The sequence below is a fragment of the Dromiciops gliroides genome, chromosome 2, assembly GCF_019393635.1.
Source record: "Dromiciops gliroides isolate mDroGli1 chromosome 2, mDroGli1.pri, whole genome shotgun sequence".
Classification (NCBI taxonomy): domain Eukaryota; kingdom Metazoa; phylum Chordata; class Mammalia; order Microbiotheria; family Microbiotheriidae; genus Dromiciops; species Dromiciops gliroides.
This window is the reverse complement of record NC_057862.1, coordinates 192,014,778-192,039,020: the sequence shown is the minus strand read 5'-3', so window position 1 is coordinate 192,039,020 and position 24,243 is coordinate 192,014,778. Positions and strand designations below refer to the sequence as shown.

Sequence of the window (24,243 nt, the reverse complement as noted above, 5' to 3'; positions counted from 1 at the left end):
TAGAAATGTTAGAAATGACATTCAACAAGGAAAGGGATTAAGCATTTAGGATATGCCAGGCACTACAGTGCTTTACAAATATTACCTCATTTAATTCTCACCAACAACGCTGAGATAAGTGCTTTTATCCCCATCTTTTATAGATTAGGAAACTGAAGCAGGACTTGCCCAGGGCCATATCTGAACTCAAGTTTAACCTCAACTAGGCCCCAGAGCTGTCTGTTGTGCTACCGCTGTTTCATCAATAGACTGGATATGTAGGATATAGCAAGTCAGCCAGAGATGGGTAAGCCTGGGTGACTGGGATGGTGGAATCCTTCACAGTAAGGGGGAAGTCTGAAGAGTGGAAGTTAGGGAGAGGGGAGAGAGATGAGGTCTCCTTATAAATATATTACCTGCTTTGAGTCATCTTGTTCCTTAGGAACTTTCTTCTAACTTTTCCATTTCCCAAAGCTCCCAACTCACCTTTTCACAATCATTTGAAGAACTACTGCAGGGTACCCATTCTGAGCAACAAATGACACAGAGTCAAGGTTCAGTGCATTCTCGCCCATGCTGCTTTATTGCTAAAAACCAAAAACAACCCCCAAAAGTTTTATACATAGTTGCAGAGTTTCCAACTGGGGTTTTTTAAAACAGTTCCTCTTTACACCATCAAAATAACATCTCTTCAAACACTCAAAGATGCATAGATATAACAGCAAGCTGCCTTTTGCAAAATTTCAGGTATATACAATGAGAAATTCTAACAATATTGTAAAATATAACTGCGATGGAGTAGAGATTACAGTGTTGCATGTACATACAGTTAAGTAAACAACCTTCCCACACTAAAAGAGAGTCAACCGAATATACAAAGTATAGCGAAATTAGCTCACTTTTAGTAATGGGTCTTTCTAATCTAATGCCAAGTTGTTTTATTTCAAATAGAAGAGTTGAACAATTTAAAAAGCTGCTTCAAGAAGAGTACAGATACTTAAACATGGAAAATTGCCATGCACTGCTTCAGTTTCTTTTGGATACTTCTCCCCACTGCTGGAAAAAACCCCCAACCATGCAACATCTCAACAATGGCGCAGCACACATATTTGTTTTCTGGGGAAATGAATCTTGTTTAGAAGGAAGACCTTCTGTTTGAAATTTTGCTTCTAAAGAATAATCCTGAAAATTTCAGAGTTTCTTGATAAATTATGGGGTCAATTAATAAAGGTTGATAGTTACTGTATTCTTAAGCTAAAATCAATAAACATTTAATTTTCCAACTTTATTTCACATATGTTCTATCAATAAGTGGCCAAAAGAAAAAAACTGTAAAGCTATCTCTTCCCAATGTGTTTTGGGAATAAATTTTCTAAGTATGAACTGAGCAGTTCAATTTTGAAACATTTTTACTTTCATCCTTTAACTTGGAAAATGGAGTTTTTCCAAGTATGTCAAGATAAGCCCTACTGCAAATAAAATGAGGTTACACTAATTTAAGAGGGAAAACCTTGGTGGGAAGAATTACAAGTTCATTGTTGCTTCTTTTGCTTATAGTAGATGATTCATTTGCTATAATCACATATACTTCTAGGAGTTACTCCAAAAACCCCACAAGAATCTTTATTCTCATAGTGAATTGAATAGCATCTGATTTTTTTCTCCCTAATAAGGAAGTTAGTGGCAAATTCATCTAATGAAATGAGGATATATAAATTCACCTTGAAGGGCAAGAGTTCTTTATGGAGTTTAACTGGACTGACTAATCAGACCATTAGGGGTAAATAATTTTGTCTGGCTCTAAAAATCCATTTCAAGTCAAATAAATTCAAAAATACATCAATATGACAACTAAAGAGAAACAAAATCACAGGTGTTAACAATATTTTCAGGTCAAATGCTGCAAAGTGAAGTCTCTTTTGCTGCAGGGAGCCATTATTATTGCTGATCAACACCAGTACAATTCAGTACAGCTGCCTAAGTGGCTATCGCTACCTAAAAATACTGTATTAAAAAGCTACTGAACACCTGAAATGTGTGCACTGTGCTTATTGATTTTATTCACCTTCAAAGTACTAGTTTTACTGGGCTGACACTCAGGCCACTTTTGCCTTGTTTAATAGACCCAGTTCTTACTTTCTATAGTACCGTTGGGCCTCACTTCCACTCTTACTCCTGAAACTCTGCACCTTTCTGATTGCTACAGTTGAGGCCACTAAGAAATCATTCACTGACACACCATGCTTCTTAGTTTGTGCCTTATTATTTTGAAAAAACATGCTTAGGGGACTAATATCAACCAGGAAAGGAGAGTTCTGCTACTCCCTCTTCAAAACAGCCTGAGAGTGTGATGCTGTTGTCCCTGTTTATTCTTTAACCTCCCTTTAATGATGGAGGCAAATCATCTTTTTAAGATAAATAAGAACTGAGGTTTCAAGCAGTAAATTCAAGCTATTAGTTTAATAGTTACTATTGCTTCATTATATATAAATGCATATATCAGGGTTTTTAAAAGTAATTATACACTAGACATTGCGAAGCATGCATAATGAGGACTAGCTCTACAGGACTGGGATTGTGGGCTTTGTGCCACTGTTGCTTATATGATCATCATGCATTCTTACCTAAGGCCTCTCGATCAGACCCGTGTTAAAGAAACATGCAAAACAAAACCTTTTGATTCAGACGTATTATGGGGCTTAGCTAGGGTACATGCAATTTATTTTCATTAAAATATTTCAACTGAAAGGGAGAAAACATTTGGGAAGAAGAAATGACAGTTTTAATCAAGTTCTCCACATGTCTATCCCTATGATACTTCTAAATTGAAATACAAAATGAGCAAATAAAAAGGTAAAAGTTAGGATCATTTCACACTGTACCAGTGTGAAATCTATTCCCTTAAGGGTGGGAATGATCTGGTAGCAGAAATAAGAGCCACTTATTAAGAGAAGGAAATAACCTTAATTATTGTGGATTTTCCTGGCCAACTTTGTTATGGGTATGATACTGTGAACAGACAAAGGTGGTAGGTTGTGGGGACCCTAATGAGTCAAGTGGTTCCCTTTACTACTACCGAAGGAAATTACCTATACATCACTTCTTCCCCTCCCACCCCACACACCCTGGAAAGATTTATAAATAGCCTAGTTAGTACAATGTAAACCAGTTAAATCTTCAATGCCCTAAAATTTGGTGCAGCCCTCTGCTTCTAGAAACTGCTGTGACAAATGATCCTTTGGGCTAAGGTTATTCTAACAGCCAAACATCATCTTAACAAACTAGAGGCTATTTGCCTTTACCTGCAGCACCAAGAGAATGTAAACCCCTTAAGGGCAAAGACCTCATCCTGTTTTGCATAGTACCTAGCATATTTTAAGCGCACACTTCCTATTTAATAAGAGTTTACCAATCAGGGTGATACCTACACCCTTGGTGTAATGAGCTTATCTGGACACCATCCATGCCCTGGATGTGTCTGGTCAATTTTAGCATTTATATCAACATTTATTGTGGCTGTTCTACAAAATTATTTATATAGCATAAGTGTACACCTGGGATCAAGCCAGACAGCTGAAAATTGCTTGGCTATTCCAATATGTCTAACTGGTAACACTGTGGCACACACTAAAAAGAGAGCAAGAGGAATCCAATGTGATGCTTCGTTACTTTAAATCTAGTCAAGAGGCACGCCTTTCTTGGCTCTCCCCCATTTTTTCTCCTAGGTTCACATATAGGCATATAATTGAACATCATGAACCAAGGGAATTTCTAACTAGCTTATAGAGAGATGGAGTTATTTTCCAGGTGCTAAATGGCAGGATGAATTATCCACACAGACAGATGGCATGAGACAATAGAAAGATTACCTCGGTCCCCACTGCTCTGTCCTGGATTCCTAATCCAGGACAGTGTGCTAGGAGGTGGAATGGTTTTCCACATTAGGTGACTGTCAGATTAGAAGCTGTCAGAGGCTGTGGCCCTGGCCACGCTTCCATTAAAAATATGGTCAAAACCAAAAAATTTCACATACACAAAGCCTTTCTCACAAGTGTTAATAAGAGCTTTCTTAACCATAAATACAGAAAATACAAACACCAAATTTAAGGTTTTTTTCTTAATCCTAAAAAAAAATGAATTTAAGAAACAAAAGGAGAAAGGGGGAAAAAAAACTTATGGAGGATCTAGCCTCAAAGTAAAGTCTCAAGTAGAAAATCTACTTGGAATGCATTGATGAAATTCCAATTTGTCTCCCAGAAAGAGTTTACTTCAACAGCTCCCTCCTGTTACCTGGAGAAACAAATGGGCTTTCAGTCTCAAATATCAAAATATATTTCTCTCTCTCTCCAACACACACACACACACACACACACACACACACACACACACACACACACACACAAACACACACACATTCTCTCTCTCTCATTCACTCTCTTCCCTCCTCAAAGAAAGAAAAGAGCAGCTTTTATACATGTCATCAACCTAAAAACATATTTCCTTTCATGCAGCTCTGTCAAGGACTGAGCACCACACACCACAAACTTGAGTGGTAACTTACTTTACTATACAGGTTTGCTAATTCAAGTTAGTTACTATTACATGCACAACAGTTATTGCTACTAGTTTTATCCTTTTAAAATTATTAAATCATTTTATGGCTTTGTTTGCATCAGGAGCGTTCCCCCTGCATACTGTGCTATTTTGCATTCCTGTTTCAGAGGTATTTTTTTTTTCAAAGAAACTGTTTCTCCTAAGCATTATACTATTTGAATCAAAGGTACAACTACTAGAGGCTAGACTAAGAGAACCTGAACCTAGTCCCTAAGAGAACTGCTAAAAAGGGCCTATTTACTCAAAGCCGGTTTATTCATGCAGTGTTGTACATTATCACATTATTTACTATTTGTAGAGTCCATGTTTTACAAAACCTGGATTATCTGAGTACTTGGACCCTCAGATCACTTCAGAAAAATCAGCTTGTCCAATTTCTCAAGCAAGCCATTTACAGAAAGGAATTGCTTTACTAGAGAAAAAATGAACTATCCCACGAGTGGCAAAACAGTTTCCTTCTGCAAAGGCAGGGGAAAGGAGACATGTACAAGTTTGAAAGGTATACCCTTAAATTGCATACTGTAAACATAAGCAAATGCTCTCTTACTTCTCACTACATGGCAACCTAACCAAGGTTCTATCTAGCTACAAACCCAATTCTCAAAATGCAAATCAAGCAAGAGAAGTAGCAAGAAAACTACAACTAAAAAAATACAACATACTGAGAAGTGGTGACAACCTAAAACAAATACCTTGACTCTAACATTTCCAAGGGTTTCTTGGTACAACCTAGAGATGGTGATCTGCAGACAGGAAACGTACAAGTCTACAGACTACCCTTGAGTGTAGCACCTCATGCGAGGCTGGTACGAGTACCCAATTAAGATAGAGAAAATGTATGTGGTTCCTTGATGCAGAGAATGTCTACATACAGAAAGGAAACAGGAGTAGGCTACAAGACATAGGAAGAACAGTATCACTGCACACAAGAAGCATAAGACAGGTTCACTACCTATAATTTAGTTTGTGGTTCAAATTGGACAATCACAGTAGGTTTAGGATTCCACAACATTACGTGAAATTAAAACATCTCCAAGCACATTCTCCAAGCCCTCCAAGCCAGAATAATTCTATTTCTAGACTAGCCCTTTTAAGTCTGTCACTTTTCCCCAGGGAGAAGATACAGGCTCAGAACTTTAAGAAAAAAAGGAAATTTTTCTATTTTCCATTTTTTGGTTACACTACTGGTTACTACTATAAAGAATTAATCATTTTTCATTTTTAAATTACTACTAGGCTCATGCACTGGCCCCTAACATGGCACTACATTTTGCTACAAAGCACTAATGTTTATGAAACTATACATATTATCAAAATGGAAGACATTGGTGATTTTGTTGTTCTCAAACAACTTGTAACATTATTTTGTCCACAAGTATTAAAATATATGTGTGTGTGTATGTATATATATGTAATTATTGCACATGTCCCTTATTTGTTTTTATTTTTTCAAAAAGGAAAATGTCCAACCAACAAGGAGGACTGGAAGAGGAGAAGGTATAGCAATAGACCATAGATAGTGCTGCCTAAAACCACAGCCAGAAGGAAACTGCAGAAAGACAGGCAGAAAAGAAATTGAGAGTCTTAAGGGAATATAAGGCTGAAACCACTGATCATCACACAAATTTTAGCTGTAATAAGATTTTGTAACAGTTGTAAATAAGGCAGGAGTATATTTAAGGGAAACACTAACAGCTACTTTATTGGCTATAAATTCAGAGAATTCTAAGGGATCTAAAGAAGTAGGTCTGATGCCTGAAGCACCAACAGGCCAGCGTGGATCTGTTCCAAATGTGACAGAAGAGGTAAGGAGAAATAGGACGGCCCTGCTGCCTGCCAACAGATCTTGCCAGAAAGGCTACCAATAATAAGACATTAAAGGGAATGGCAGAAAAACAAGATTTAAAATCTTTCTCAACATCCCGGTGGCACCTGTAATAAAGAGGACCCTTTTAGTAAAGAGTTTTCCCCGCAACGCTGGTCTTTATCTTTACAAAGTAGTAACAAATGAAAAAAGAAAACAAATGACTGGGAGATCTGCCTGACTGAACTGAGAGACTTCTAACTACTACAAACATAGAACTTTCAAAAGACATGACTACTTATACAGGGTATCCCAAAAATGTTAGTGCAGGTGTAAGCTATTAAAGCTTACAAGTACACCAAGACTTTGACAATGCTGTACTTTGCTACTAGCCAATGTTAACTACTGTCCTTCTAAAATCATACTTTATTCAAATCTTTTTTTCTCTAAGACATTTAGATTCAGATTTCAATTCCCATTGGCCAAGACCTACTATTCATCAGAGGAAAATATTCCATTTTGGCAATTCTTGTCTTTTGAACAAAATTCCACTTGGGCAGAGCAGTCCTGAATCCAGGCTCTTTACTCCAGCATTATACCAGGGCTCTAACTGCAGATTTTCAGAAACACAAAGATGCAAGGCCTTAATATTCGACAAGTTTTACATTGATTTCTCTGGACATGTAAGATAACAAATAAAGGAGGGTGGATGTTCTCCTGTACTATTAACAAGTCATTCCAAACTCTGCTGTACATCTCTCAGGTGCAGGAGCAAGGAAGAATTTCAGCTGCCGAGGGTAATGTCAGGTTATTTTCTTTTAAATTTAAGAGGAAAACATATTCACTGCCTTTGTGAATCTACTATTTTGTGGAGCTTTTCTTTGGGGGGGAGGAGGGAAGGAGGGAAGAGGGGAGATGTAGTCCCTAAATTTCTTCTACACCTAAATTCACCCTGCCTCAAAAACCCAGGTTGATGGGCATTATTTTGAGATCCATCTTGTTGTTAAGATGCTTCAGTTTCACCCATGGAAATCATTCTCACAGCCTCTTGAAGGATAATGTTCCCATGAAACGGCATGGTTTGAAGATACAGAATGTCATGCAAAAATGTCAATCAGATGGAGCTACATAAAATATTTTTGCTTTTTGTCCCTCAGGTTGAATCTATTTGGGAAAACACTTTTGTCTCTACTCCCACTCTTTTACCATCCTGCTATACTCATAGCCAACTACAGGTTTGATCTGATATTATGAGCATACAGTGGCAGACCCCTTGTTCTAGGTCATTCTTGGCCACAGCAGTACGAAAAGCCAACTTCAGAATGTTCCATGACACTCCACAAGGAAGAAAGGTGACAGAAGCCAGTACATATCCATGAGACAGTGCCTATTCCTGCTTAGATTAAAAGTTGTTGTTCTTTTAGTCAAAATTCAATGAAAACTGTTTTCCAATGGACCCAGGAATGCATTCCTGGGGTCTGCTTCTTGTGAAAATGGAAAAACTTCTTAAAATGGTATGAAGCAACCAAATGTTACCAGGGGAGGAGGCAATGCAGCTACAGCCAGGCTTTGTTTCTTGGAAGAATTCTTTCTTCTGATAAATGTGGACAGGCCCATGCAGAAGAATATTTGTTCAAAGGACATGATGTTTTCTTCAAACACATAAAAAAATCCAGGGACAATGTATTTTACATAAGCTGATTTACTTACCATATTACCGGGTTGGCCCTTTGTTCTGGACTGAGAAATCTATGTAATGGAATTAATTAGAATTCAGATCCATTATTTTTAGTTTCTGAAATGTACTTTTCATATTGAAATACAAGATTTCCTGCTGTAATTATGTATAGGTGTAATTTTATACTGGTTCAAACAGGATACAAGTGGCCCCCGCAGACATCTGGACTTCGTACTGTGTACTCTCATAAATCAGAAAGGGAAAAGAACTCACAAATGCCACCAGATAAGCACCTGGCACTAATCTAAATATTATGCTCCTATTTGAAAAAAAAAAATCCTGTCTTTCATCTAAGCAAATAGCTGCTGAGTACCAACATCAATTACTTTTTTTCCCCTGGCAGATCTGGCATGATGCCAGCCAGATGGCACCCTAGGAGAAACCACCTGACCAGCTCAATGTGCTGGATTTGAGAAGTGGAACATGAAGTGAAGAAATCTTTTCCATTCTGGTCCATGAAGTTAGAGTAGAGAGGAGACAGATCCACACATCAGGACCAAGGACTGCAGTTAAATAAAAGCAGGATCACCTGAGAAAACAGTGAAGGATCTAAAAACACAAATGAAAAATAGGATGATTAGGATAGTTATTTCGGCTTGAGCTTATTTCATTGCTAAAGGTTTATTTAACACACACACGTGAAAAATAGTGCATAGCACATGGTTTAAAATTTTCAGTCAGGAGAACCAAATATTGCCAAAGAGTAAACAAAATGTTATTTCTAGAAAAGCAACTGGGGCAGCTAGGTGGCACAGTGGATAGAGCACCTGCCCTGGAGTCAGGAGTACCTGAGTTCAAATCTGGCCTCAGACACTTAACACTTACTAGCTTTGTGACCTTGGACAAGTCATTTAGCCCCAACTGCCTTACTTTAAAAAAAAAAGAAAGAAAAGAAAAAAGAAAAGCAACTAAGCAGTTAGAGAAAAGTTAAATATTTATAGACATATCCCCAAATCATAAGCATTGACAATTTTCCAAATGTAAACCTAAAACACTCTCCTTCCTCTTAATTTTGGGCCCAACTCAGTATCTAGTTTTATATGCTGGGTACCAATGGGCTAGTTCTATTGTCCAACTAACTGCATATTACAATCTGGGCAACAGGTATCCCACTTTTTGTTTTCCTATATGCATTATTAGATTTAATTAGTGTTTATAATTTAAGACTCTCTTCAACATTTTTGAGATTGTTATAATCCTAACAATGTAATTCAGAAAAAGAAGATTATGTAGAACTTTGTTATCTACAGGGAATCCTCCTATCACAAAATGGATACCCTACATGACAGTGGAAAACACTTTGAAAGAGCACATATCTCCTTGTTTTATGCCTGGTTTCATATTCATATTAAGAGGAAACAACATTATCCTATTATATCTTTCAAGGAATTTATATGATTGATTTAGAGCAAAGGACTTCCATTTAATTCCTAGCTCAGCCAATTACTACCTGTGTAAACCTTGGACAAGTCACAACCTCTCTAAGCTCAAATCTTGTCTCTTCTGTGAAATGAAAGGTGGATGGGCATGGGGTTGAACTACAAGGTGTTTAAGCTCTGACTCTATAATCATACACTCTTTACATATGCACAAGAGAAAACTTGTTGGAAACTAGTTGTTAAAGCTGCTCATTGTTCTACTAAGTTCAATGCTTTTAAAAAGTTAACAAAAAATAAACAATGGAATTTTGTATTCTGTGCATCTTTCTGTCAGATGGGTTAAAAGATAACAGCGTGCTATAGAATGTAATTGTGAAAGTCTACCAAATCCCATTTCATACTTCCATCAAGGATGATGCCCTTGAATTATAGAACCAGCAAAAAAAATATGGATAATCACTACAACTGAAATGTTAAGAACAAAGCAAATGAAATTGAGTGCTGCAAAATGATAATGACAAAGCTTGGCTATAAAGAAAGGATATTGGAAAACACCTGCATCGGGTGGAGTTTTTCTACTAAATCACTCCCAAAAGCCTAGGACTCTACTCTGGTTCAGGTGCAATCCAGAAAACAGTGAGAATATTCTGTTCTTTAACAAAGTCCAAGAGAAGGAATTGAGGTACCTCCTCTCTAAAGGTATAAACAACTCCACATTTAATCCTTGAACCTATGAAACACATCTTATTTTATGCCCTCCTCTAATAACTTCAACATTCTCTACTTCATGAATAAGACTTGAAATCAGTTCCATCTGAAACTACCTTAAAGGTGATTTAAATGCGATATACTTAAAGACAAAGCAGCAGGCCAGTTATACAAGGTTCACTAAACATAGATCTATTTATACCTCTGAGAATTAGCCTTGATTAATTAAGACAATATAACATGAATACATGGTATATGAAAATATTAGCCAAGTCTGAGTCCATGTTTCTGAATGTAAGGCTGAAAAATTAAAAGATACAGGAAAAACACATGATCATAAATTCAGAGAGGCACAGAAAGACTTATGTATGTACACAAAGTAAAAGAACCAGGAAATATACAACAATGTAAATGGAAAGACCAAAAATCTGAGACTGAATGCTGTGTAATTTTAAGTGGGCTCATTCAACCCAAAAGAAAAGATAAGAAAATGCAACTCCCTCCCTTCTTTGCAGAGATGGAGGTGAGGGGTCATGACTGTGCAGCATGGCAAATACTGCCACATTTGGTTAATGTGACTAGTTTTGCTGAACTACTTTTCTCTCCCTTCTTTCTTTTTTATTATAAGGGATGGCTCACTCGTTTGGGGAATGTATTTCGAAATGAAGATAGAAATAAAAGAGATCAAATTTAAATACATCATACTCTAGAGCCTGTGAATGTACTAGCTTAAAGAAGTACTTGTACTCAATCCAGTTCTTACCTATTATACCCCAACCCAGCTTATACGACTCTGGAAATGATATCAAGTCTTCCCAGAAACTAACTTATAATAAAGTCCAGACTCACATCTTCCTTCTTCCTCTCTTTAGACTTATGTACCCTACCTCATTTTTCCTGGAAAAAAGCTGAGAGTTTTGAAAAAGTGCTTTGTGTCTGATAAAATTTTACTGTGACTGAAACTACTAAACTCATCTGAAAATATAAATTTGCACCAGATTAAGACCACTAGAGTAACTGAGTAAATACTTTGCGCATAAATATCACATCTTTATGTAGTTTGTATTTATTTTCCTATATCTATAATAAAATGTGAATAAAATGTAAACTCCTTGAGAGACAAAAGTGATTTCTTTTTAGTCTTTAACTTTATTCCTGGCTCCTGATACCTGCTATGCCCTGTGTCACAAAGGATCTTTTGATTTTATGTTCCAGCACCTAGTACAGTACCTGGTACAGGGTAAGTGCTTGATGAATATCATTAGACAGACACATTAATTACTGTGGAAGGGCAGAAAAAGGAACTAAGGAAATTTAATAAGCACCTATTGTGTGCCAGTTGCTGGGGATACAAAAGCAAAAATGCCTTCCAGATTATATTCTTCTTTTTTTTTTTTGGCAGGGCAATGGCGGTTAAGTGACTTGCCCAGGGTCACACAGCTAGTAAGTGTCAAGTGTCTGAGGCCGTATTTGAACTCAGGTCCTCCAGACTCCAGGGCCAGTGCTTTATCCACTGCTCCACCTAGCTGCCCCCCAAAATTTTTATTTAAAAATTTTTTTTGGTGAGGCAATTGGGGTTAAGTGACTTCACACAGCTAGTAAGTGTTTAGTGTCTGAGGTCATATTTGAACTCAGGTCCTCCTGACTCCAGGGCCGGTGCTCAATCCACTGGGCCACCTAGCTGCCCCTGATTATATTCTTTCTTTCTTTCTTTTTTAGGTAGAACTGTAATTTTTATTGTATTGGCTCAACCTACCAATGAGCTATTGATATTTCTTTTTTTCTTTTTCAGTAAATACTCCTTCTATTGAAGCCAGGCTTGGTTGGTGCTGTTATTCATCCCATTGTCACTGTTTATATTGTAATACTTTGTATATATTGCTGCTCTAGTTTTATTTACTTCACTTTATGCCATTTCATCTAAGTTTCCTCATGCTTCTCTGAATTTTATTATATTGCATTTACTTATTTATTTATTTTTGGGTTTTGTTTTGGTTTTTTTGGGTGGGGCAATGAGGGTTAAGTAACTTGCCCAGGGTCTCACAGCTAGTAAGTGCCCAGTATCTGAGGCCTGATTTGAGCTCAGGTCTTCCCAAATCCAGGGCGCCACCTAGCTGCCCCGACTGTGCATTAATTATATCCAATTTTTACATTCACAACCCACAATCTAATTAGCCATTCCCCAGTCAATGGCCATCTGATTTGTTCTCATTTCTTTGCCACCACAAAATTTAAAAATCAATTAACACTGAAGTGCCTACTATGTGCTGGGCACTGTGCTAAACACTACAGGATGAAAATCCTGTTTTAAATATTTTGGTATATATAAGGCCTTTTTTTTTTGTTAGTGACAGGGGCTTACATGCTCAGACCCAGAGCGGTTTGGAAGGGAGATTTGGACATAAACTGGACAACAATCTAACTAGGATTCTAATTATTTAATTTTTAAAGCCCCTACTTGGTATTTATTTAGTCGTGTCTGACTCTTTGTGACCCCATTTGGGGTTTTCTTCGCAAAGATACTAGACTGTTTGCCATTTCCTTCTCCAGTGAATTAAGGAAAACAGAAATTAAGTGACTTGCAAAGGATCACACAACTAATAAGAGGATGAGGCCAGATTTGAACTCAAGAGTTTCTTGACGCCAGGCGCAGTGCAATATCCACCTAGCTACCTCTACTTTGGTCTACTTTTGGCCTATTACAAATATATAATTAAACCTGCTGTAAAAGCCCGGGGAAAAAAAACTGTGAATTATGGAAAACTCAACAGGAAAATGCACAAATCCAGCAAGAAGTACAGTGGGTGAGATGAAAGGAAGAAGCAGGCTGGGTGCAGGGTTCTGGAATTCTCTGAGACATTAACAACCCAGCAGCTGAAATGACTGATGACCACTTCTGGGTTGCAAGACTCCTTCATTAGCCATCGTTTACTCAGCTAATTCAAAGCCTACAAAAGCTGGTTTCCTTTATTCTCCTCCTCCTATGGAACATTCCTATGCATTTTGCTTCCTTTTCTGTGGTTCCTGACAGTTTTGTTCTGATTTTCAAATCAAAGCATCTATCTTCAATACCCAGTCACATATGAAATAAGCACATGCAAACAAACCAAAGCTATTCCCTAAAAGGAGAAATAAATATCTAAACCATAACCAAAAGTAATGAGGGAAAAGGGAAATGATTGCCACTAACTTTCAGGGGTATAATGCAATACTAATTTTTAAAAGGAAACACACAGACATCTCAAAAAGTCAAAGGTCTCGATACTAAAAAAATCACATTTCATATTTCTCATTGTGCTGCTGGTTCCTGATTTAGGGGTTCTGCAAAGGTGAAGTCGTACCCCTATGTTCCAAGATTAGCAATTTACAAGAAATAGTCAATTACACCCTGTTTATTCAACTGATTAACCTAAAATGGGAATGACATTGGTATCTGGTTAAAGTACAAAACAATTATTAACTATTAATTGTTATGTGCCTGCCTGGTACTATACTCCTGAGAAACTTAATTTCAAAAACATGACCTGTTTAACTCCCATAACAGCCTGATGAGGTAAGCAAGTAAAAATTATCTTCACTGTACACATGGGGAAACAAAGACATCAAAAAGAACTTGTTCTGGGTCATGCAATGAATTGGAAGGAGGATAAAACCAACCCTGTATCAATCATTTATTACTAAGTTAGATTTCCCCAAAACAAAATCCAGAGATACCTACAGAATGATTCAAATGAATGTCTTTTTTCTTCTGAAGAATCTGTAAGACACAAAGAAAAAGTTTATCTAATAAGGATTCATTAAAAGTAAAAAAGAACAGAAGTTGGTAGCTATTAATCTTAGGGAATTTACTGTTGAAGGGAGGTGGGGAGAGAAACTCAGGGATATTTTTAAGGTAGGAAAATTCTGACTGTTGTAGGTGGGAGGGCACTCTGAGTTAGGGTCTCACATGCACTCATGGAGGACTTGGAGGAAGCAGGCTGAGCTCTTATCTCTCCTCTAGGGTAGATAGGCTTCTTAACTTTCTGAGCCAAGTGTTCTCTCTTTACTAATATTTGGTATGCTTTAATAAATGCTTAATGCCCAAAACTGGTGCTAAAGCTTCTAATTTATAAGCAGCAACATATCAGAAACATCAGCTAATTTCCCCCAAACTTGGGACAGAAATAAGGTGACCACATATAATTTTACATGCCACAGTTTGGGGCATATAACTAGTTTATTTTTCTTTTTTTCCCCTTAATAGTACTTTGCTTTTTTCCCAATTACATGTAAAGATAGTTTTCAAAATTCATTTTTTAAAAAAAGATTTTGAGTTCCAAATTTTTCTCCTTCCCTCCCCTCCCCAAGACAGCAAGCAATCTGATAAGTTACATATGTACAATCATGTTAAACCTATTTCCACATTAGTCATGTTGTGAAAGGAATCAGAACAAAAGGGAAAAACTACAAGAAAGGGAAAAAAAAAGTGAAAATAGCATGGGCATTTAAACTTGTACAGGGTTCTCTGAAATGAGGTCAAATTGTATAAAGGTTGTCAGTGAAAGAAATCTTTACCTTTGGTACAATGGCACTCAGAGTTGGGAATAACAGTTGCCAATTATATATGTCACACCAAATATGGTCTATTTGTAAATGAAAATAAACTTTCATATGGGCAGTGCCGGAATGAATCCAGTTTGCAAAAACCACATTAAATCCTTTCATCTTGGTAGATCACCAAAGAAGTTAATCACTTGTTTGCTTGGAATTTTGAACAGGCTACAACACTGATTTCTAGAAGGGCCCATACCTACTTCTGCATTATACTTTGTGTAGGCAGCTATGGTCAATTTTTATATACGATGGTTTGAATCATTTGCTCAACTTAGCATGACACGGTATTTAATCCCTAGCCTTAGCCCCAACGACAAATATCCTTAAAGGACAAGAGGCTAAAAAAAACAGCCTTTCTGCAGTCTTCTGTTTCTACTATCACTATTCTGTGTTTTTGTTCTCAACCCCACTTTAGAAAAAGATCATCTTTGTTTAAGAATTAGCAATTTCGGGGGCAGCTAGATGGTGCAGTGGATAAAGCACCAGCCCTGGATTCAGGAGAGCCTGAGTCCAAATCTGGCCTCAGACACTTGACACTTACTAGCTGTGTGACCCTGGGCAAGTCTCTTAACCCCAATTGCCTCACCAAAAAAAAAAAAAAAAAAAAAAAAAAAAAAAAAGAATTTGCTAATTCTTTTTCTCAGGTTATGTAAATGCAGAACAGGAAAGAGAAAGGTAGCAATTCCGTACTTAGATTTCTTGTAGGTGACTGAATGGATTAAAAACGGAAAGAGAGGAGGCAGCTAGGGGGTGCAGTGGATAAAGCACTTGCCCTGGATTCAGGAGGACCCGAGTTCAAATCTGGCCTCAGACACCTGACACTTACTAGCTGTGTGACCCTGGACAAGTCACTTAACCCTCATTGCCCTGCAGGAAGGAAAAAAAAAGAATATATCTTGAGGCAGCTAGGTGGCACAGTGGATAAAGCACTGGCCCTGGATTCAGGAGGACTTGAGTTCAAACTCAGCCTCAGACACTTGACACTTACTAGCTGTGTGACCTTGGGCAAATCACTTAAACCTCACTGTCCCACCAAAACAAACAAAAAAACCCAACAACAACAAAAAAGAGTATTTCTTAATATCTCAAATATGCACATTCATTTATAGACTATGTTCTTGAAATACATATGCCCAAAATGGCCCAAATAACTGACTGCATCTACTCAACTTGGATAACAGGATTCCAACTGCACTGAGCCAAATGATTCACCACAGCCTGCCAAATAATATTCCTAAGTGGCAGTCAAGGCCTTCCATTACCTGGCAACATCTAGCCTTCCAGCTTTAGCTCACATTATTCTCTTCTATTTTAAATAGTCTACTCTTGGGGCAGCTAGGTGGCGAAGTGGATAGAGCACTGGCCCTGGAGTCAGGAGTACCTGGGTTCAAATCCGGCCTCAGACACTTAACACTTACTAGCTGTGTGACCCTAGGCAAGTCATTTAACCCCAATTGCCTCACTAAAAAAAAAAAAAAGAAAAAAAAGAATAGTCTATTCTTCAGTCAAATACTACCTTGTATACATCCTATGCTTTCCTAATGTCTTATGTCTAGAATCTCATCCTCCCCCCCCCCCCCTGAAATCCTATCTACACTTTGGAAGGCCCAACAAAAAATACCACTTAACACTTACTTCATGCAGTTTTCCCCAGTCTTCTACCCTAGTGTGGAAATTTATTTTGATTTGGGGACCCTATCTTTGGGCTGAGATTAGAAAGCCTTAGGCCCTCAGGGTCTCTTCTGTGAGGGAGGTGCTGGTGCCCCTCCCCCTCTGCTTCAGCTGAGCCAAAAAGCCCTGTGGACTGTACAAGATACCAGGTCAGACAGCTGGGAGGAAAAAAACCCCAGCTCCCTCCGCCCTGAGATCCTGGGCTCATCCAGGCCAGCATAGCCTGTGCTGAGGCACGGAAGGCTGGAGCGCAACCCCCTGCTAGAGACTTACTATAGAAAAGCTCCGCCATGAAGTGAAGGTCTTTGAGGACAAGACCAGGAGTCTTTTCTTTGGCATCAGAAAGTGACGTTTGCTTGTGGGAGGAAGAAGGGGGGAGCCTGGCGCTCTCACTCTGGCTTTTTCCTGAGGACGCTGGCAGAGAGGGGAGCTAGAAATGTGCTCTCCCTTTAATAGATAGATGAATGTAGGCCTTTCTCTCTCTCTTTACCAAATTCTTATTCTCCTTAATAAATGCTTAAAAGTCTAACTCTTGCTAAAGCTTATAATTTATTGGCGACCACTCATTAGATATTTTAGACAGACTAGCTAGAATTTTAGCCCTTAACACTAGAGATGGACGGGACTGCTGATGAGATTAGAAAGGTTGGGGCAGACGAGACAGGGCTAGAAGGATGCAGGAGAAGGCTAAAGGACTAGGAGCAAGGAGGAAAGGCCGGCGAACAAGATTAGAGGGGCGGCAAAAGAGAGGCCAAAGGGCAGACTGGCGGAGCAGACAGACAGACAGAAGGTCAGTGAGAGAGAAACACAGGGGTTCAGCGGTGGCAGTAAGGAGAGGAAAGTTAGAAGTGTAGAAATATTTTTGAATTAACTAGCCTAATTTTGGGGGGCCTAATTTATGGATGACTAATCTGGGGACTTTTTGACTATTTGGCTATCTGACTTTGTTAATTTAATGTGAGCCATTTATAAAGTTCCACCACACTGCTCCCAAACTGATAAACTAAAGATTAAGAAGCCTCTATAACTAAATAATCAAAGCAGAGTTTATTTATGAGATACTATTTAAAATGAAGAATACAGGGAAATAAAATGTACAACCTGACTGCTTTCCTGAGGTCTCTTTCCCACCTGCTGCACTTCAAACTTCTTGAATACAATAAGGGCCTTAGCTGCCTCCGGCCTCAGGGCACGTTATACTTTCTCTGGTTTGTATTAAGGCCTGTAACCTTGTCAGCCCCGTTTCTCCTTTTCCGAACCAAACTCTCCTCCATCCTTGTCCGTGCTCCCCTCTAGTCAGCCTCTCCTTCAATCTTGTCTATCTAGTCCATCCTCTAGTCTGTCCCCTCTCCTTGTCCATCCCAGGTCTATATATACCTTTTCTTCTCTCCACTCAAATCTCAGGGCTTCCTTCGCCCCACAGACCAAGCTAATCCACCAGCCAGGGCCGCGGCTGGTTTGGGGGGGGGGTGCACTCCTACTTCACATGCCTCAGCACAGGCTATCTTTCAGATAGCTCTGCTCAGGTGGGGGGGGGGGGGCTTTTTTCCCCCCAGCTTTCTGACGGGGCTTTTTCCGCTCAGCTGAAGCTGAAGAGGAGGGGGAGAGACCCTGAGGGCCTAAGGCTTGTAGAGTCCCCAAATCAAAATAAATTTCCACAGAAGCAAGGGGATTTACAAAGTGAAAGGGGCTTGGAGTTAGAATAAAGGATCTGAATGCCCTAAGGCAAGAGGCGGCTAAGGTCCTTATTGTATTAAAAAAGTTCCAGGCCCAGCCGGTGGGAAAGAGACACACTGAGAGGCAGGTGCAGTCAGGTTGTACATTTTATTTCCCTGTATTCTTCATTTTAAATAGTATCTCATAAATAAACTCTGCTTTGATTATTTAGTTAAGAGGCTTCTTAATCCTTAGCTTATCAATTTGGGAGCAGTGTGGTGGAACTTTATAAACGGCCCATATTATATTAATAGCAGTCAGTCAAAACTCCCAGATCAGTCCTCCAGTCAGCTTTAGCCCCCAAAATTAGGCTAGTTAATAAAATATTTCTACACTAGCAACATCCTTCTTTCAGAAATCCAATCAACTTTCTCCTCTACTTTTCTTATATACCTAGGTTCCATTTTGTATTTAAATTAGTGACCTACATTTCTTATCTGCCATACTAGAGTATGTGTTAGATTCAAGAACCTTTGTATTTCCTTCAGTGTCTAAAACAATGCTTTGTATACAACAAGCTCTTATTAAATGTCTGAACTCAACAGAAAGGGTGGAAGTACATTTCTTCACCATTAAAGGGAAAGAATTATCATTCTGATATGCAGAATCTAGATATAACATACCCTATTATGTTAGAGTCCAAGAAGTTTCACTTACAAGCCTCTGAAGCCATCTGTCTATAGAGTTAAAGTGAGTATGTCATTAAGAAATATGACTTATTAGTGGAAAAGGAAAACAGGATTTGTCAGTGAAAACTGATATAAGCAATTTGACTACCCTGCTCAGGGTGATTAAGAACTGTGTTTTTTTGTTGTTTGCTTTTTTTGTGACAGGAAGAATGATTCATTGTGCAGAATAATGCAGGCATCTTGCCCTACTGGGCAGACTGCAAATATGGAATACTATTTGATAAGAATTGTTTAATTTAATGTGGTATGCTAAACATCACAAAGTTGTACAGAAAATAGTTTCTGAAAATCATGAATTTATAATCTAAGGAAGATATAAAATACATGGGCAAAATGACTTTAATCTTATTTTTGTTTTTGTGGGGCAATGAGGGTTAAAGGACTTGCCCAAGGTCACACAGCTAGTAAGTGTCGTGTCTGAGTCCAGATTTGAACTCAGGTCCTCCTGAATCCAGGGCCAGTGCTTTATCTACTGTGCCACATAGCTGCCCCCCTTTCATCATATTTTTGGGGTTTTTTTGCAGGGCAATGGGGGTTAAGTGACTTGCCCAGGGTCACACAGCTAGTAAGTGTCAAGTGTCTGAGGCCGAATTTGAACTTAGGTACTCCTGAATCCAGGGCTGGTGCTTTATTCACTGTGCCACCTAGCTGCCCCCTTATGTTATTTTTAAGGGGCAATTGGTGACATGGTAGAGAGAGCACTAGGTCTGGAGTCAGCAAAACTTGGATCTGAATATGGCCACAGATACTTACTGGCTGTATGACCCTGGGAAAACCACTTAACCTATTTGCCTCAGTTTCCTCAATTGTGAAATGAAGATAATAAAAATATCTACCTTTAAGGGTTGTTGTGAGCATCACGTCAGATATTGTAGTTATGATCCCTGTTTCTTAGGTTAGGAGACTGGGCAGAAACTTTAAGAAATTCATATTTCAAGTCAAGTTTCTGAGCATAAAAACTATCCTTTTTGGTAAATTCAGAGGATATCAAACACCTCTTATAGAAGAAAAAGAACTAGGAATCTTTCAGGTGTATTTTCTGAGACGTTTTTAATGCAATAGTGGTCATCAAAGAAAGCGTTACATAGCAATTATTTTATAGGCTACAAGTTCATAACTTAAAACACATTCATATAGGGGCAGCTAGGTGGCACAGTGGATAGAGCACCAGCCCTGGAGTCAGGAGGACCTGGGTTCAAATCCGGCCTCAGACACTTAACACTTACTAGCTGTGTGACCCTGGGCAAGTCACTTAACCCCAATTGCCTCACTAAAAAAGAAACAGAACAAACAACAACAACAACAACAAAAACCACATAAACATGTACAGTAGGTTTTAAACCACAGCTCCTGGGCCAAAAGTTTGCTTATTTATATTACAGTTTTACCAATCTACTTCCTTTATGGTAGTAAACTGAATTGCATTTTTCTCTTTTTTTTCTTGCCCATCAGAAAACATTACTTGTTTTGAGCAAACTGCCAAGGGAATTATTAAGAGGGCTGTTCAAAAGACAAAAGATTTGGAACAGCACTTCAACTTTTACTTACCTACTAAATCCTGAACTCTGGGTTGGGTTTTTTCTTCCAAGATGAGGACAACATAAACACTGTAGGAAAATTGTTCTGCCTAGGGTGAGGAACCTATGGATAAAGAAAAAGGGAAAAATCACAGAATTTCAAAGCCTTTTAAATATGCTCCTCGCTGGCATTTTATGAATCAGTACAGCTATTAAAATGAAACAATTTACCTTAATAGCATATCACATACCACAGAGAAATCACAGCTTGATAATTACTCTTTACCTTGAACTGAATTTACTTAAAGATGATGCTAAAATATTTCTCTTTATAACCAATAACTGTGACAAAAAATTTCCCTGCTTTTTTCCCCTTCCTCCAAATTTTCTTTTTTTCCTCTAAAAGGGTCCAAGGTGGGGCAGCTAGGTGGTGCAGTGGATAGAGCACTGGCCCTGGAGTCAGGAGTACCTGGGTTCAAATCCGGCCTCAGACACTTAACACTTACTAGCTGTGTGACCCTGGGCAAGTCACTTAACCCCAATTGCCTCACTAAAAAAAGAAAAGAAAAGGGTCCAGGTGATATTCATTCTTATGGTCAAGGGCCAAACAGGAGAATAATCTATTATTTATGAAAATGCATAGAAATGACTTTAGGGTAACTAAGTGCTGCTCTTTTGGGTATTTCAAGGCTATGTTGAAACAAGAACTTTCCTATTACCACATATAATTTCAGAAATACTTTAATTCCTTACATAGACAATACTATATATAAGGGACTACGTTAAACATTCTGTCCTTACATTATGAAAGGTCTGTTCAAACAGGTCTTGACTGACAAACAAGAGCTCTAAGTAAGGCTCCTCTTACATGAGCTTTCCTCCAACACAAACTCATTAGCAAATAAGGATCTAGTCTTCCAACACTTGAATTTCTGTAAGGTTTTGTGTGGTACAAGTACAAGAGCACTGTCCTTGGAGTCAAAAGATCTGGGTTTAAGTCTTGGGTCCCCCAAGGCAAGTCTCTCAACAACTCCATACAGTGATATAGCATGGCAATAGTTAAAGCACTTTCTGTGAGAAAAACCCAGTGACAGAGAGTTTAAATATTATCATACTCAATTTACAGATGAAATATTTAAGGATTTAGGAATTAAGGAATTAAAGTGATTTACTACAACCCTGAGAACACCTGCAGTAACTCAAGATCAAATTAAATGATACATTTTGTAAATGTCAGTTACAACAATGTAAATGACTGATTTTCAAGTTCATCAGTTCAGAGTTTAAAGTACATAATAGAGAAATTATTTATCAACTTCAATTAGAAAAACTACATTTATACTCCAGTCTGGAGTCTACAAAAGTCGCTGAAGTCATATGGTGAGGTGGGAGAGGGGAGGTTGTAAATACAAAGAGTGACAGAGCAATATTACTATATAATAAATTCAGTTCTGTCTCAATTACATTTTATTATCGAATCCAAGTTACACAGTGCATTCTGATGACTCTCAGAGTGTCAAAATAACACAGCACAACCTATATAACCAAATCTCTTAAAAATGTCGCTGGCATCTCCCTCTAATTTGTTGTTCAGACTGTTAGATCTTCATGACCCCACCTGAATTTTTCTTGGCAAAGTTACTGGAAAGGCTTGTCATTTCCTTCTCCAGCTCATTTTACAGATAAGGACACTGAGGCAAACAGGGTTAAGTGACTTGCCCAGGGTTACAGTGCTAGTGTCTGAGGCAAGATTTGGACTCCGGTCTTCTGGACTCCAATTCCCGCGCTCTATCACTGGGCCACCTATTCTCCCACTAAAGACAAACACTATATATGGATTCCCTTGGCCCTGAAACAAAACCCTACAACTGTGAATTTCAGAGAGCTAAAGTTAAGGGAGCCTAAGAGTGCCCTCCGCAGTATGGTGTAAAAATTTACATATTCAGCATATAAGGGGAGCCCGGGCGATGTCCACGTTGCACTGGACCAGTATAAAACCCATCTCGGAGAAAAAAAAATCTCAAGGTCAATGGGACGAGGGCGAGCCAGGTTCAAATCAATTCCCATCAAATGGGGAAGGGGGAAGAGGAAGAGTGTGAAGGAAGGGAGCAAAGAGTCGAAATTCTAATTAGAGGAGCAAAAACAATTCAAATCAATAAGCGAAATGAAAGAGAGTCTCCTAGGCCGCAATAAATAACAGGAAAAGCGGATGCGTTCCACGCCCAAGTCTCGACCAATCAGGGATGCACAGCCCGAGAGAACACAAAGGCAGCCAAGAGCAAGCCAATGAAAAGGACGAGAGATTGATCGAGGAGGACCAAGTGTCAGCCAATGGGCGCGCCCAGAGGGCGGGCTGTCGGAAAGACGGCCGGAAGAGGGCCAATGGAAGCCGTAGAGAAGGAGGGAACTTGGGCCTCCAGGGTGCTGGCCAATGGCGGCGGTGGGGAAGGAGGCATTTCCTAACTAGAGGACTAGGCAACCTCGGAGAGATGGGCCCCATCTGGCCCTGGCCAGTCGGGGTGGCCCCAACAGAGAACATAGCGCACACTTCCCACAGCATGGTCTATGGAGGAAGCGCCTTGTAGCCATTTATCCATCCATCTCCCACACTTACCTGAGCTGTCAAGATTAGCGGACTGCAGACCAGGGCTGGCCAACCCCGGCCATCGTGGGTTCCCGGCAGCCGCAGCTGCAGCCGCGGCCGCAGCGGGAGCCACTTCTCACTCCGCCATCTTCTTCTTCTTCTCAGCTCCGCCTACCCAGAGATAGACGAATTTCCCTAAGCCCCGCCTTCGTATCCGTCTCCGAAATCCGATTGATGGTTGAACTCAGCGGTCATGCCCGAACTTACTGTAGTAATTGGTCGAAATCAATGTCGATCAACTGGTCCTTCACTCCGTTTTTTAATTCAATTGGACAACAAGGCAGACATCACTAGTTAAGGGGATTGGCCCACCTTTCCACCTTTTCCCGGACCCAGGTTGATGGTTGTTCCCCAAGCAGTCAGGCGGGGGCGGCATGGAATTACTCTCCTTCCTGGCTTTTAGAACCCAGTTGTTTTCCTTTCTGCCTCGGTTACTGGAAAACTTTTGCGCGTGCCTGGGGGACAGTGCTTTCACAAATCTACTGTGTTGTAAGCGCTGCACTTTGCACACTGTAAAGCACTATATAGCTGTGAGTTACCGATAATAACCTCCTAGCGAGGAGGCACGCGGACTGTGAAGGGTAAGCATGTGACCTTTAGGTATGTAGGATAAAGATATTTTAGTCCCAGATAATTTTAAAATGTTACGGAATTATCAAACCCATGCCTTCAGGAAAAGAGTGACAGAGCACCAGACACCAGAGATGTGAAAGCTAAAAGGGGAAGCAGCAAGATCTAAGACTTTTTTCTTCTTTTAATCCCAGGTGCTCACTGGGTTGGAGTGCTAGGGGGGAAAAAACCAGATACAGAAAAACTGGCAGCCTTTATCCCCTTGCCCTCTGTCATGGGGAATGGGTTTGGAATAGGGGATAGGGATAGGGGTTTGGGGTCCTTAGGAATTCCTCTTTAAAGAATTACACTCTCTTGCACACAAAAGCAGTTAGAATAAGTGTTATGGGCCCAGGGCACTACAGAAAGTCTCTGGGGCACATCAAAGAACCTTCTCCTTGAAAAACTAAACCAGAGGACAGATACGCCTGAACCAGTTCAGACTGAGCTAGCTCTACAACCCACCTCCCCTTCATTCTAGTCTCCCTCATCCCTCCTAAATAAACAACCATCTTATCCTAACTGCTTTTGTGTGCAAGAGGTTGTAATTGTTTAAAGAGGAATTTCTAAGGACCCCTATCT

The 24,243-nt window shown here is 39.3% G+C and overlaps 1 long non-coding RNA gene across 1 annotated transcript; it reads right to left on the bottom strand.

Annotated features, from left to right (window-relative positions):
• Positions 1-534: 534 nt before the first annotated feature.
• Positions 535-23,165, bottom strand: LOC122740714. The gene is made up of 4 exons (XR_006354767.1): positions 23,023-23,165; positions 20,440-20,532; positions 13,941-13,979; positions 535-8,684 (listed from the first exon to the last, which is right to left on the bottom strand). It is a non-coding gene; the product is annotated as an uncharacterized LOC122740714 (long non-coding RNA).
• Positions 23,166-24,243: the final 1,078 nt, after the last annotated feature.